Source organism: Phoca vitulina, unplaced genomic scaffold (assembly GCF_004348235.1).
Source record: "Phoca vitulina isolate PV1807 unplaced genomic scaffold, GSC_HSeal_1.0 scaffold19, whole genome shotgun sequence".
Classification (NCBI taxonomy): Eukaryota; Metazoa; Chordata; class Mammalia; order Carnivora; family Phocidae; genus Phoca; species Phoca vitulina.
Genome location: NW_022589722.1, coordinates 34,508,940 through 34,523,938, shown reverse-complemented (window position 1 = coordinate 34,523,938; position 14,999 = coordinate 34,508,940). Strand labels below are relative to the sequence as shown.

At 46.8% G+C, this 14,999-nt stretch overlaps 1 protein-coding gene across 7 annotated transcripts in view; it reads right to left on the bottom strand.

Annotated features, from left to right (window-relative positions):
• The window catches only part of PPP6R2 (protein phosphatase 6 regulatory subunit 2), an 89,701-nt gene extending 75,041 nt beyond the window's left edge, over nucleotides 1-14,660 (bottom strand). For all 7 annotated transcript variants that reach the window (XR_004300905.1, XR_004300906.1, XM_032416191.1 and 4 more), the window contains exon 1: nucleotides 14,482-14,660. The gene's annotated coding sequence lies outside the window, so the exon portion shown is untranslated. The remainder of the gene's footprint in view (nucleotides 1-14,481) is intronic.
• Nucleotides 14,661-14,999: the final 339 nt, after the last annotated feature.

Sequence of the window (14,999 nt, the reverse complement as noted above, 5' to 3'; positions counted from 1 at the left end):
CACGTGCGAAGTAGCGGGGAGGGGCAGAGGAAGAGGGAGAAGCAGACTCTGCTGAGCAGGGAGCCCGATGCGGGACTGGATCTCAGGACCCTGGGATCATGATCCCAGCTGAAGGCAGATGCTTAACCGACTGAGCCACCCAGGTGCCCGTTTTACTCATTTTAAATTAATGACCAGGGGCGCCTGGGTGGCTCAGTCATTGGGCGTCTGCCTTCGGCTCAGGTCATGATCCCAGGGTCCTGGGATCGAGCCCCGCATCGGGCTCCCTGCTCAGTGAGAAGCCTGCTTCTCCCTCTCCCACTCCCCCTGCTTGTGTTCCCTCTCTCACTGTGTCTCCCTCTGTCAAATAAATAAATAAAATCTTAAAAAAAAAACAAAACTAATGACCAGACATCTCAAGTGAACATTAATATAGCATAGCCTTTGAACTCTAAGTTAGTTTCCCTCTCTTAAGACAACTGAGACAAATTTTAGATGGGCACTAATTCTATATAGCTCATTGCACCCAGAAGTCAAGTCAAAAAGAGGAAAAAAAAGAAGTGCAATCCATCTGCCCATCCTGTGACCCCTTTGACCTGCTGTAACCACCAGAAGGCAGCAGAGGACAGGTGCCGTTTTCAGAGCCAGCTTCCAGTCCTGCCCTCTTGGAATCCTGTGACAGTGTGTGAAGAAGCCCTATCCAGCCTCCCCGAGGCTGACAGAAGCCTGGAGAGAGGCCTAAAGACCCAGCCAAGGCCCCAGCCACACGGGAAGCCAGGCGGACAACACGAGGAGCAGAGAGAAGCCATGCCAGCCAAGCCCAGCCCAGCCCAAACTGAGCTCAACCCACAGACTCATAAGCAAAAATAAAGAATGCTACTTTAAGTCACTGATCATTGGGGTGCTCTGTAACAAAGCAATACGTAACTACCCTAACAACCACTTTATTCCTTCTACTGTCTCCTCAACTCTCCAATAACCTTACCCTTTAACTCACAGAAAAAGCCAAAGGTCTCAAATGGGAATTCTCCCATCTTGCCTCTATCAAATCTACCAACCCAAATCACCACATCCACTGCTTTCCTTCCCATTACAATGGAGAAAAGGGTCCTTGCTCCCACCAAAGGCCAGTCCCTCCACCTACGCTCTGGACCCCACCCTTCACACTCTCCCAAGATTGCTCCTCTGGTATCTCCAGACCCTTGTCCTCCACTAGCATATTCCTGTCACTGTGCATGCACACAGGCACACACCCCCTGCCCCACAGACACTTCTCCAATCCCTGTTCACAGCAATGCTTCCTGAAAGAACTACTGTCCCCAACCCCTCTCCTCCCATCTGGCCTCTCTCCCCAGCATGCCACCAAACTACTTTTGTCAAGGAAGCCAATGACCACCAAGGACCACCTCTCAGCCCTTCCCTCACTCTACATCCCACAGCTTACCACCAGACTCTTAAGTACCAACCTCTCTTAGCCTCCTTGACACCATACTCTCCTAGTCTCCTCCAGCACCCAGAGCTACTCCAGGTCAGCTTCTATTTCCTGTGCTCACCTCCATAGCGGGCACACCCAATGTTCACCCTGGTCTCCCTTGTCTTCCTCTGTCGGGCATGTATAACGCAGGGTTTAAAAGTGCAGGTCTGGGATGCCTGGGTGGCTCAGTCAGTTAAACATATGCCTTCAAGTCATGATCCTGGGGTCCTGGGATCGAGCCCCGTGTTGGGCTCCCTGCTCAGCAGGGAGTCTGCTTCATCCTCTGCCTCTACCCCTCCCCCTGCTCATGCTTGCACTCATGCTCTCTCTCTGTCAAACAAATAAATAAAATCTTTTAAAAATTTGAAAGAAAAAAAAAGTCTGAGAGTTCTGGCTCCAGCTCATATCAGACTAATCTTCTTACCACTAATAATAAACTGTACAAGATATAAAAAACAGCTCTTTGAAGGTGTTGGAGAACAACCAGAAACATGAAGAAACTGGAGGGAACACAATTACTGGAAGGAGAACGAACTCGGAGCTCCACACTGAAATGCCTTCTGACCCGAGGGCACTTCCCAGCTCTCTCAGAACACAAGGTGACGGTGCCAGATGACCGCAGGCTTAGCTGTCTTACTGCAGGAGGAACAGAGGTCAGAGTTCAAGGCTATCGGAATGGCTGAAACTGGGCGACTGCCTTCGGCTCAGGTCATGGGTACCAGAGTCCTGGGATCAAGTCCCACATCGGGCTCCCGGCTCAGCAGGGAGCCTGCTTCTCCCTCTGACTCTCTCCCCTCTCATGCTGTCTCTCTCTCTCTCTCTCAAATAAATAAATAAAATCTTAAAAAAAAAAAAAAGAATGGCTGAAACTGAGAGGGAAAATCCAAAAGAAGTGAAAATCCCATAAGTCTGCATTAAAGTCCTCCCAAATCCTTGGCTGACTCCTAAACTGCACATGGTGGGAGGAAAGACTAACAAATCAAGCAAAAAAAAAAAAAGTAAAACTCATAGAGACAGAGTAGAAAGTGTCTGCCAGGGGCCGGGTGCAGGGGAGACAGGGGGAGGCTGGTTAAGAGTCCACACGCTGAGCTCGAAGACGAGTAAGGTCTGAGGATGCGATATAAAACGCGGTGACTACAGCTGCTGACGCTGTATGGAATAGCTGAGATCTGCTGAGAGAGCACAACCTAAATGTTCACACACACACACACACACACACACACAGACAATACGGGAGGTGACAGATGTGATGATTAACCAGATAGGGAGAGTTCTCTCACAATGCATACATATATCAAATCATCATAATGTACTTTAAATAACTTATAATTTTGTCAATTTTATGTCAATAAAGCTGAAAAACACCAAGCAGAAAGCAACTGTTGTGAGGAGAAAGAGCTAAGCAAAGATGTCAACAGCTGTCCAATCCTGGAGAGACAGAATTTGGAGTTTCAGTTCTGCCAAATTAGAAAGGTTCTTCATTAAAAACCTAGACAGGCCACACCTTAGAGGAATAAAAACCATGTTCCAGAACTGAAAGGTTATGTCTCAAAACTTAGGGCAAAAACAAAAGATCCACCCTACAGGCTACATGCTTCTATAGGATCAAGATGATCTCCCAAAAATTTAACAGTGTGCCTTCACAAAACTCAACACTCTTTACAGGAAAATAACCCAAAACAGAGTCTCTAGAATGTACCACCCATAATGTTCATTATATAATTAAAAATTACTAGACATGCAAGGCAGAAAAATGTGACCCATGATCAAGAGAAAAAACAATCTATAGGACCCACAAATGACCATATGTTGGAATTGGCAGATGAGAACTTCAAAACAGCAATTATAAATACATTAAAAGATTTGGGGAAAACATCAGAAGGAATGAAAAAGAAAAGAATATGAGCAGAGAAATGCAAACTTGACAAAAAAACCAAAAGGAAGTTCTAGAACTTTTGAAAAATACGGTATCTGAAATTAAAATGTTACTGGATGGAATTAACTACACAATGAACACAAAAAAGAAAACAGTGACTGTGAAGATAGAATAGAAAACATACAAATATAAACACAGAGACAAAGAAATATTAAAAATACAAACGTATTCAAAACCTATGGGAGGATCTCAATCTAAAATAAGTATCACTGAAGTCCCAGGAGGAGAGGGGAAAGAATATGAGGCAGAAGAAATATTTGAGAGGCAACGGCCAAAACCTTCCAAAGTTGATTAAATATACCAACACACAGATCCAAGGAACTAAGTAAATCCCTAAAAGGAAGAATACAAAAGCACTACACCTAGAAAATTATAGTCAAATTGAAAGAAAAAAATTTTTAATAAAAGGAAAGTATTTATAATAATAAGTAGGGGCACCTGGGTGGCTCAGTTAGTTGGGCGTCTGACTCTTGATTTTGACTCAGGTCATGATCTCAGGGTTGTGGGGTGGAGCTCCACATTGGGCTCCATGCTCAGCGGGGAGTCTGCTTGAGATTCTCTCTCTCCCTCTCTCTCTGCCCCCCACACCCGACACACACACACGCACACTCCTTCTCTAAAAATAAATAAATCTTAAAAATATATATAATAAAACACCTCAAACACAGCAGGAAAAAAGGTTAAGAATGATACCTGACTTCTCATCAGAAATAACAGATGCTAAAAAACAATGGCATAAATTCTTAAAAGTGCCAAAAGAAAAAAAAGCTGTCAACCCAGAGGTCTATGTTCCGCAAAAATATCCTTCAAAACTAAAGGATAAAGACCTTTTCATCTTCACTACAGAGAACAAACAGGGTCACCAGAGGGGAGGTGGATGAGTGGATGGGGAAAATAGGGGATGAGGATTAAAGAGTACACTTATCATGATGAAATAAAATAAAATAAAATGATAAAAAAAAAAAAGACCTTTCCAGACAAACAAAAGCTGAGGGACTCTGTTCCCAGCACACTCACAATATAAGAAATGCTGAAGGAAGTGCTTCAGGCTGAAGAAAAATGATCCCATATACAAAACTGATCTTCAAAAAGGAAAGAACAACTTCCCAACTCATCTAAAGGGCTGGTATTGGGGCGCCTGGGCGGCTCAGTCGTCAAGCGTCTACCTTCCGCTCAGGTCATGATCCCAGGGTCCTGGGATCGAACCCCGCGTCGGGCTCCCTACTCAGCGGGAAGCCTGCTTCTCCCTCTCCCACTCCCCCCTCTTGTGTTCCCTCTCTCTCTGTGTCTCTGTCAAGTAAATTAAAATCTTAAATAAATAAATAAATAAATAAAGGGCTGGTATTACCAAAACCAATGATATCATATGAAAAGAAAGTCATATGTAAATCTCTCTTATGAATATATATAAACAAACCCTCAACAAAACACTAGCAAATCAAATCTAGCCACATACAGCAAGCATTACACACCACACCAAGGGAACTTATCCTAAGACTGTAAGGTTGCTTTAACATCTGAAAATCCATTAATACGACACACCATATTGATAGGATAAAGGACAGAAATCAAATAATCTCAATAGGTGCAGAAACAGCATTTGACAAAATCCAACACCCTTTCATAATTAAAAAAGAAAAAATATGGGGCATCTGGGTGGCTCAGTCATTGGGTGTCTGCCTTCCGCTCAGGTCATGATCCCAGAGTCCTGGGATCCAGCCCAGCATCGGGCTCCCTGCTCCGCAGGTACCCTGCTTCTCCCTCTCCCACTCCCCCTGCTTGTGTTCCCTCTCTCACTGTGTCTCTCTCTGTCAAATAAATAAATAAAATCTAAAAAAAAAGAAAAAGAAAAAAAGGGCCCTGGATTTCATTTGAAAAAAAAAGAAAAAGAAAAAATATTCCACAAAATAGGACTAGAAAGCAACTTCCTCAACCACCGAAGGCCCCATATCACCACTTCCATTCAATACTGTGTTAGAGGTTCTAGCCAGTATAATAAAGAAGAAAAAGAAATAAAAGGCATTAGAACTGGACAGGAAAAGTAAAACTGTCTTCCTTCAAGATGATATGATTATATAGGTAGAAAAATCCAAAGGAATATACAAACCCACTATGAGAACTGATAAATGAATTGAGCAAAGTTGCAGGATACATGATCAGTATACATAAACCAATTATTTCTGTACAACAAATAACTTTAAAAAATAGAAAATGGGGAGCGCCTGGGTGGCTCAGTCAGTTGAGCGTCTGCCTCTGGCTCAAGTCATGATCTCAGGGTCCTGGGATCGAGCCCCACGTCAGGCTCCCTGCTCAGCGGGGAGTCTACTTCTCCTTCTCCCTCTGCCCCTCCCCCCCCGCCCATACTCTCTCAAATAAATAAGTAAAACCTTTAACAAAAGATAAAAAATAGAAAATGGGGCACCTAGCTGACTCAGTCAGTGGAGTGTGTGACTCTTGATCTCAGGACTGTGGGTGTGAGCCCCACACTGGGTGTGAAGATTACTTAAAAATAAGTAAATAAAATATTTAAAATGAATGTTTTAAATAACCAAAAATATCAAATACCTACAAATACACTGAAAAAAGTGTATCTTCACATTGAAAACTGTAAAATATTGCTGAGAAAAATGCAAGAAGATTTAAATAAATGGAGATATACCATCTGCACAGATCAGAAGACCATGTTAATACTTCAATTCTAAAATTGATCTATAGGGGCACCTGGGTGGCTCAGTCGTTAAGCGTCTGCCTTCGGCTCAAGTCATGATCCCAAGGTCCTGGGATCGAGCCCCCCATTGGGCTCCAGCCCCGCATCAGGCTCCCTGCTCAGCGGGAGGCCTGCTTCTCCCTCTCCCACTGCCCCTGCTTGTGTTCCCTCTCTGTGTCTCTCTCTGTCAAATAAATAAATAAAATCTTCAAAAATAAATAAATAAATAAATAAAACTGATCTATAGAGTCAATGTAATCCCAACCAAACTTCTAACAAAAATTTCTGTACATATTGAAGAGCTTATTCTAAAGCTGGCAAGACAATTTTGTAGAAGAATAAAGGTGGAGGACTTACACTACCTGATCTCAAGACTTACCATTAAATTACAGTAATTAAGACAGCGTGGTGTTGGCATAAGATAAAAAAATAGACCAACAAAACATAACAGAAAACCCAGAAATAAGCCTGCACGTGTATGTTTAATTTATAACAAAGCCTCCCCAAAATGATGCTAGAATGATTATATAACCCATATGGGGGTTGGGGGAAGTACCCTTATTTCACCTCACATTAAAAAATAATGCAAGAAGGGGCGCCTGGGTGGCTCAGTCGTGGGGCGTCTGCCTTCGGCTCAGGTCATGGTCCCAGGATCCCGGGGTCCTGGGATCGAGCCCCACATCGGGCTCCCTGCTCTGTGGGGAGCCTGCTTCTCCCTCTCCCACGCCCCTTGCTTGTGTTCCCTCTCTGTGTATCTGTCAAATGGATAAATAAAATCTTTAAATAATAATAATAATAAAAAAATAATAATGCAAGGGGAGCCTGGGTGGCTCAGTCAGTTAAGCGGCTGCCTTCGGCTCAGGTCATGATCCCTGGGTCCTGGGATCGAGCCCCACATCCGGCTCCCTGCTCAGTGGAGAGCCTGCTTCTCCCTCTCTCTCTGCCTGCCTCTCTGCCTACTTGTGCTTTCTCTCTGTGTCAAATAAATAAATAAAATCTTAAAAAAAAAATAAATAACAGGGCGCCTGGGTGGCTCAGTTGGTTAAGCGACTGCCTTCGGCTCAGGTCATGATCCCGGAGTCCCTGGATCGAGTCCCGCATCGGGCTCCCTGCTCAGCGAGGAGCCTGCTTCTCCCTCTAACCCTCCCCCGTCTCATGTGCTCTCTCTCTCTCATTCTCGCTCTCTCAAATAAATAAATAAATCTTTAAAAAATAATAATAATAATAATGCAAGAAGGATCATTCAGAAAGATCAGTATTTGCTTGGAGATGGAAAGGCAGGAACGGGTGGGATGGAGGGTTCCCAAAAGGGTATGAGGGAATTTGGGGCATGGCAGACATGTTCACTACACTGTGGTGATGACTTCACAGGTGTATACAGACGTAAAAACTTATCAAATTTTACACTTTAAACACATGTGGTTTACTGTACATCAACGGAATCTCAATAAAGATGTTAAAAAGAAAAAGGTGAATCATAAATCAAAATAAAAAAATACCACTATACAACTTCTGCAGGGGTGCCTGACTGGTTCAGTCAGTGGAATGTGTGACCCTTGATCTCAGGGTTGCAAGTTCAAGCCCCATGTAGAGTGCAGTAATTACTTAAAAATAAAATCTTAAAAAAAAAAAAAAACTTTTACAAAAAAAAAGGGGGGTGCCTGGGGGGCACAGTTGGTTAAGTGTCCGACTCTTGGTGTCAGCTCAGGTCACGATCTCAGGATTCTGAGATGGAGCCCCACATCGGGCTCCATGCTCAGTGTGGAGTCTGCTTGAGATTCTCTCTCCCTCTCCCTGCTCTTCCCACTTGTGCACTTGTGCTCTCTCTCTCAAATAAATACATTTTTAAAAAAGAAAAAGAGGGGGCGCCTGGGTGGCTCAGTCGGTTAAGCGTCTGCCTTCGACTCAGGTCAAGATCCCAGGGTCCTGGGATCGAGTCCCACGTCGGGTTCTCTGCTCAGTGGGGAGCCTGCTTCTCCCTCTGCCTGCAGTTCCCCCTGCTTGTGCGCTTGCACACACACGCTCTCTCTCTCTCTCTCAAATAAATAAAATCTTAAAGAAAAAGAAGAAGAAGAAAAAGACAGTGTCTGTCTTCACAACACTGGTGCAGGCAAAATTCTGTTAGGACACATAATAAACATAAAAAAATATACTGACAGGACACCTGGCTGGCTCAGCTGGAGAAGCACGTGATTCTCGATCTCAGGGTTATGAGTTTGAGTCCCACACTGGGTGTAGAGATTACTAAAAATAATAATAAATTTAAAAAATATATATATTGACAAATTTTTTTTTACTTCACCCAAGTTAAAATTTTCTGTTCATCAAAAAACACCATTAAGAAAAAAACAGGCAAGGGGCGCCTGGGTGGCTCAGTCATTAAGCGTCTGCCTTCAGTTCAGGTCATGATCCCAGGGTCCTGGGATCGAGCCCCACATCGGGCTCCCTGCTCAGCGGGAAGCCTGCTTCTCCCTCTCCCACTCTCCCTGCTTATGTTCCCTCTCTCGCTGTGTCTCTCTCTGTCAAATAAACAAAATCTTTAAAAAAGAAAAAAGAAAAGAAAAAAACAGGCAAGAGGTGCCTGGCTGGTTCAATCAGTAGAGCATATGACTCTTGATCTTGGGATCATGAATTCGAGCACCATGTTGTATGCAGAGATTACTCTTAAAAAAATAAATAAAATTGGGGCGCCTGGGTGGCTCAGTCGGTTAAGCACCTGCCTTCAGCTGGGATCATGATCCCGGGGTACTAGGATCAAGCCCCACATAACACTCTCTGCTCCGCAGGGAGTCTGCTTCTCCCACTGCCCCACCCCCCACTCATGCTTGCGCTGTCTCTCTCTGAAATAAACAAAATCTTTTTTAAAAAGCAAATAAAATTTAAAAAAAAAGAAAAAATAGGCAAACCATAAAATAAAAATATTCACTCCTTGCACACAAATACACAAACACACATCATAAAGGACTCATAATCAGCACATACATATGTATATTTTAACTCTTAAAATGAACAATAGAGGCGCCTGGGTAGCTCAGTCGTTAAGCGTCTGCCTTCGGCTCAGGTCATGATCCCAGGGTCCTGGGATTGAGCCCCGCATCGGGCTCCCTGCTCCGCGGGAAGCCTGCTTCTCCCTCTCCCCCTGCCTGTGTTCCCTCTCTCGCTGTCTCTCTCTCTGTCAAATAAATAAAAATTAAAAAAAAAATGAACAATAAACCAACAATGCAGGGCACCTGGGTGGCTGTCGGTTGGCCGCTGGACTCTTGGATTTTAGCTTGGGTCATGATCTCAGGGTCATGGGATCAGCCCGAGGACTCTGCATTCAGCACAAATCTGCTTGAGGTTCTCTCTCTCCCTCTGCCCCTCCCCCCACTGGAGCATGCTCTCTAATAAAAATCTTTTAAAAAACAAACAATCCAATAGAGTGGATTAAAAACCTGACAGCTCACAAGAAAAATGTAAGGGGCCAGTTAGCATATAAAAAGTTGTCCACCAAGGGGCAACTGGGGGGCTCAGTAGTTAAGCATCTTACTCTTGATTTCTGCTCAGGTCAGCTCAGGTCATGATCTCGAGGTCGGGAGATCGAGCCCCACGACAGGCTCAGGCTCAGGCTCAGCTCGGAGTCTGCTTGTCCTTCTCCCTCCTCTTCTGCCCCTCCCTCCAACACGCTTGCAAGCACGCACACGTGTTTTCTCTCTCTAAAATAAACAAAATCTTTAAAGTGCTCACCAAAAATAAAACAAAACAGTTGTTCATCATCATTATTCATCAGAAAAATGCAAATTAGGGGTGCCTGGGTGGCTCAGTCGTTGGGCGCAAATTAAAACCACAGTGAGATATCACTACCACCTGAATAGCTAAAATTAAAAAGACTGACAATACCAAGGGCTGGCATGGATACGGAAAAACTGGAACTCTCATACATTACTGGTGGGAGTGTAAAGTGGCACCAGTTTGGAAAATAGTTTGGCAGTTTCTAAAAAAGTTAATCTAGGGGCGCCTGGGTGGCTCAGTCGTTAAGCGTCTGCCTTCGGCTCAGGTCGTGATCCCAGGGTCCTGGAATCGAGTCCCGCATCGGGCTCCCTGCTCAGCGGGAAGCGTGCTTCTCCCTCTCCTGCTCCCCCTGTTTGTGTTCCCTCTCTCTCTGTGTCTCTGTCAAATAAATAAAATCTTTAAAAAAAAAAAAGATTAAAAAAAAAATAATAAATAAATAAATAAGTTAATCTATACTATGACCCAGCAATTCCACTCCTAAATATTTACCCAAAAAAAATACCATATATCCACAAGATTTGCATAAGAATCTTGACTTTAGTCATAATAGCCAAAAAAGTAAAAGCAACCCAAATATCCATCAATAGGAAAAGATATATTTTCATGCAAATGAATACTACTCAAATAAAAAGCAAAAAATACAGATACAAGATTTTTTTTTTTTTTTTTAAGATTTTGTTTGTTTATTTGATAGAGAGCACACACCAGCAGGAGGAGGAGCAGAGGGAGAGGGAGAAGCAGATACCCGCTGAGGGGGGCACCTGATGCGGGAATCGATCCCAGGATCCTGAGACCATGACCTGAGCTGAAGGGAGAGACGCTTAACCGACTGAGCCACCCAGGCGCCCCCAGATATAAGCATTTAAATCAACAAATCTCAAGGGGCACCTGACTGGCTCAATCAGTGGAGTGTGAAACTCGTGATCACAGAGTCATGAGTTAGTGCCCCATGTTGGACATTGGAGATTACTTAAAAAGTAAATAAATCTCAAAAGCATTACCCTGAGGAAAAGACGGACACAAAACAGCATATACTTTGTGATTTTGTTTATATGAAGTTGGAGGACCTACAAAATTAATCTGTATTGACAGAAATCAGAACAATGGTCGCTTCAGGATTTGGAGGTTGGTTGTAGTAACTGAAAAGGGACACAAGGGCACTTTTAGGGATGACAGAAATGTTCTATATCTTTTTTTTTTTTTAAAGATGTATTTATTTATTTGAGAGAGTGAGAATGAGAGAGTGTATATGAGAGGGGGGAGGGTCAGAGGGAGAAGCAGGCTCCCCGCTGAGCAGGGAGCCCGATGTAGGACTCGATCCGGGGACTCCAGGATCGTGACCTGAGCCGAAGGCAGTCGCTTAACCAACTGAGCCACCCAGGCGCCCAGAAATGTTCTATATCTTGACATAAGTGATGTACACACTGGTGTATAATTTGTCAAAATTCATCAAACATATTTAAGATCTGCACATTTCATTGGGTGTAAAATATTCTTCAATAATTTTTAGTGGAATATTTTTAAGATTTTATTTATTTATTTGAGAGAGTGCAGAAAGAGAGAGAGAGCACACAAGCAAGGGGGGTAGGCAGAGGGAGAGGGAGAAGCAGACTCCCTGCTGAGCAGGAAGCCCAACTCAGGGCTCGATCCCAAAAAATGGGATCACAACCTGAGCCGAAGGCAGACATTTAACTGACTGAGCCACCCAGACGCCCCGTAATATTTTTAAAGAAATAAAAGAGTAAAAAAATAGATAAAAGACTGCACATTCTGTGTTAAAAAGAAGGTTGCTTGCTGTACACAGATAGGACATGATTTCCAAGAAAACTATGGCTGAGGACGCTTGAGGAATGGGGTGAGAATGAGACTGACTTCACGATACCTACTTTGGTACCTTCCGAATTTTACTCTTGAGTTCAGATTACCCTGTGCCTGAGCCACCCACAGAAGGTGAGAGTGAAAAGCACAAGCTCTAGAGTCTGACCACCTCAGCTGAGTCTTGGGTCTCCCATTTATTTATTGTGACATTGGATACATTCCTTAATTTGTGCCTCAGTGTCTTCATGTAAATATTAATAAGAATATCAAAAGTACCTCATTAAGTTGTTTTAAGAAGTAAATGCTTAGGAGGCGGACAGGGGAGGAGGGTGGGAAAAAAAGTAAATGCTTACTGGTTTAGAAGTCAAAATACAAAATTTAGCACTGGTTTTCACCCTGGTTTATAGAAAATTCTGCACAAGTCATGTACCTCCTTTCGTCAAAATGTGTGTTATATCTCACAAAGATACAGGGATAATAAAAGGTAAAGCACTTTGTTTAAAAAAAAAAAATTAAATAAGATGGTATATGTGATGCACTTTAAAAAGTGCCTGGGCTTGTTTTTCTAAATAAAGCTTTATTGGAACACACATGTGTATACACAAAAATGTCTGGTACATAATCAGCTACCATTATTATTCAAAAAATTTAAACAGTATTTTCAAAGTTGGCCTTTTCCTTAACCAAAAGAAAAAGGAAGGGGGGGGGCTTTAGTCAGCTGTCTGAGATGTAAATCCTGAGTCAATCATCTGTTTGTTGTATACCTGTTTTTTCCTCTGTAAAATGGGTGATAATAGTTCCTATACCCTAGAATTCCTTTGGGGATTAAATAATTCGTATAAAAGAGTAAAAAAATAGATAAAAGACTGCACATTCTGTGTTAAAGAATTTTAGGCTGCAGCACACAATAAATGGTCGATCTCTTGTGCTGTGTGTCTGTAAATACACTGCCATTACCAAGCCTTTAAACATCACCCCTGTGCTGAGGGCCCGTCTACCTGCATCCTGAGCTCTCCTCTGGGCTCCAAACTCTTCTGCCAGGTATTTTTTTTTTTTTTTAAAGATTTATTTATTTATTTGAGAGAGCGAGAATGAGAGAGTCTATATGAGAGGGGGGAGGGTCAGAAGGAGAAGCAGGCTCCTCGCTGAGCAGGGAGCCCGATGCGGGACTCGATCCCGGGACTCCAGGATCATGACCTGAGCCGAAGGCAGTCGCTTAACCAACTGAGCCACCCAGGCGCCCCTGCCAGGTATCTTCTTGCTAACGACCCCTGGATGCGTCAGACTTCTCCCACTACTCTGAACCATGGGAAAACCTTTCTTTCCACCTCCAACCTAGGATAACACCCTGCTCCTGCCAGCACCCCACCCTGCTTCCCCAGCTCAGTACACAGTGCCACAGTCCGTCCACCTGTGCCACCAGGAAAGCTAGAAAGCCCCCTGAGCCCTCTCCACCACAGCTCCTTCTAACCGATGTGCAAGTCCCACAGCTCTGCCCCCAGATATCTAAGCTGACCCGCAAGGTCTAAACCACAACTACACCCACACACCAGCACCACCTCTCCTCCTCTCGTGCATGTCCCAGCTCAATCTCCATCCCAGGTCCCCGCACAAGTCAGGCTCACAGCCTGCAAGGAAAAGCACGACTGGAAGGCCACCGGCCCACTCTGGCTCCTATCTCTCTCCCCCTCACCTTGGCCACACGCTCGTCTCATCTGGGTTCCCAGACCAGATCCACCAGCGGGCCACTGCATGTGCAGTCCTCTCAGCCTGGGAGACTCTGCCCCCCCAACTCTTCTCACAGCTAGCTGCTTCCCAGCTCTTTCCAGAGCCTAGCTGCCAGGAGCCAGAAAGTCCAAAATGGAAGAGGAACCAGAAAGCAGGGAACATGAAGCGGTAAGAGCGGAGGGCGTCCGTGAGGCCACAGGAGCAGGTGACAGCAGGCTGGAGAAGGCCTCGGGGACAAGACAGGTGGGCAGAGCGACAGCAGGGGGGAGGGGCGCAGTGAGGGGCAGGGACCGCACAGGAGGGACAGAGTGGGTGAGCTGGGGTGACAGCGGCAGCCTGAGAGCACTCAGTAACAAGTGGGTGGGCAATGCAGACCGGCTACAGGGACGCTAAGTGGCAGGCTGGGGGGTGTGGAAGACGTGACAGCGACAGGTCAGGGAACCACGGAAGGGGGCCAGCTCGGGCATGGGGAAGGCCAAGCTCACGGGGCTGGAGGAAGACATGGGGCAGGCAGGGGTGGGCAGGCAGGCCAGGGGCGGTGACAGGCCGGACAGCGGAAGCTACCGGGCGGTGGAAAGAGAGGGGACCGGGCAGCGATGACCGGGGCGCTGGGGAGGGAGTCCCGCGGCAACAGGTAGCGAGGGGCAGCACTGACAGGCGCGGAGCGCGGCGCGGTGGGTCAGGGCCCCCCACAGGCGGGGGAGGAGGGCAGGAGCGTGCGGAGGGGCGCGGGGACACGGACACACGCGGCACCGACAGGCGAGGAGGGCACCTGGGGGTCAGGAGCCGGACGGCACCCCGACGGGCGCGGAGGTGGACCTGCCTCGGGGACAGGGAGTGGGGGAGGCGAGGGGGAGCGTGACGGGGGGACAGACCGGGGGGGACACTGACGGGGGCGGGCACGCTCAGGGGGGGCAGCGTGGCGGGGGACACTGACGGGGGTGAACACTGACGGGGCGGACAGACACTGGTGCACCAGCGGCGGGGCGGTCACGACGGGGGCACCGGCGGGCGCGGCCGGGCCGGCGGGCCGGGCTGGGAAGAGCCGCGGCGGGCGGCCGCACTCACCTGCCCCGCGGGCCGGGCGTCGCGGCGGCTCCTCGGGGGCCCAGGTGGAGGCCAGGGCGCTGGCGGAGGCGAAGCCCGGGTGACCTGGGGCTAGCCGCACGCACATGGGCCCGGCCGGGCGCGGCGCCCACGGACACGGCGCCCACGGACACGGCGCGGGCCGGCCAGCGGCTCGGGACCGGCTCGGGCCGCGGGCGGCGCTGGGGTCGCTCCAAAATGGCGGCGGCGGCGGCGGGAGCGCGCGCGCACGCCGGGGGCGGTGTCTGGCGCGGGGGCGCGCGCGCCTGGGCGGGGCCGAACCTTGGGGGCGGGGCGCGGCGGCGCGCTCACGTGGACGCGGCCGCGGCGGGAGCGCGGTGCGGTGGGGGGCGGCCTTCTGTCACTCTGTCGTCTGGGGTACTACCAAATTTCTATACAAGCTTAATTAACTTGTTTTGGGATAATGCCATGTCAGCAGCAGAACAACCCCTCCAGAGGCCTGAAATGATCTGCGGGTCACACACCTGGGGCAGGGGTCT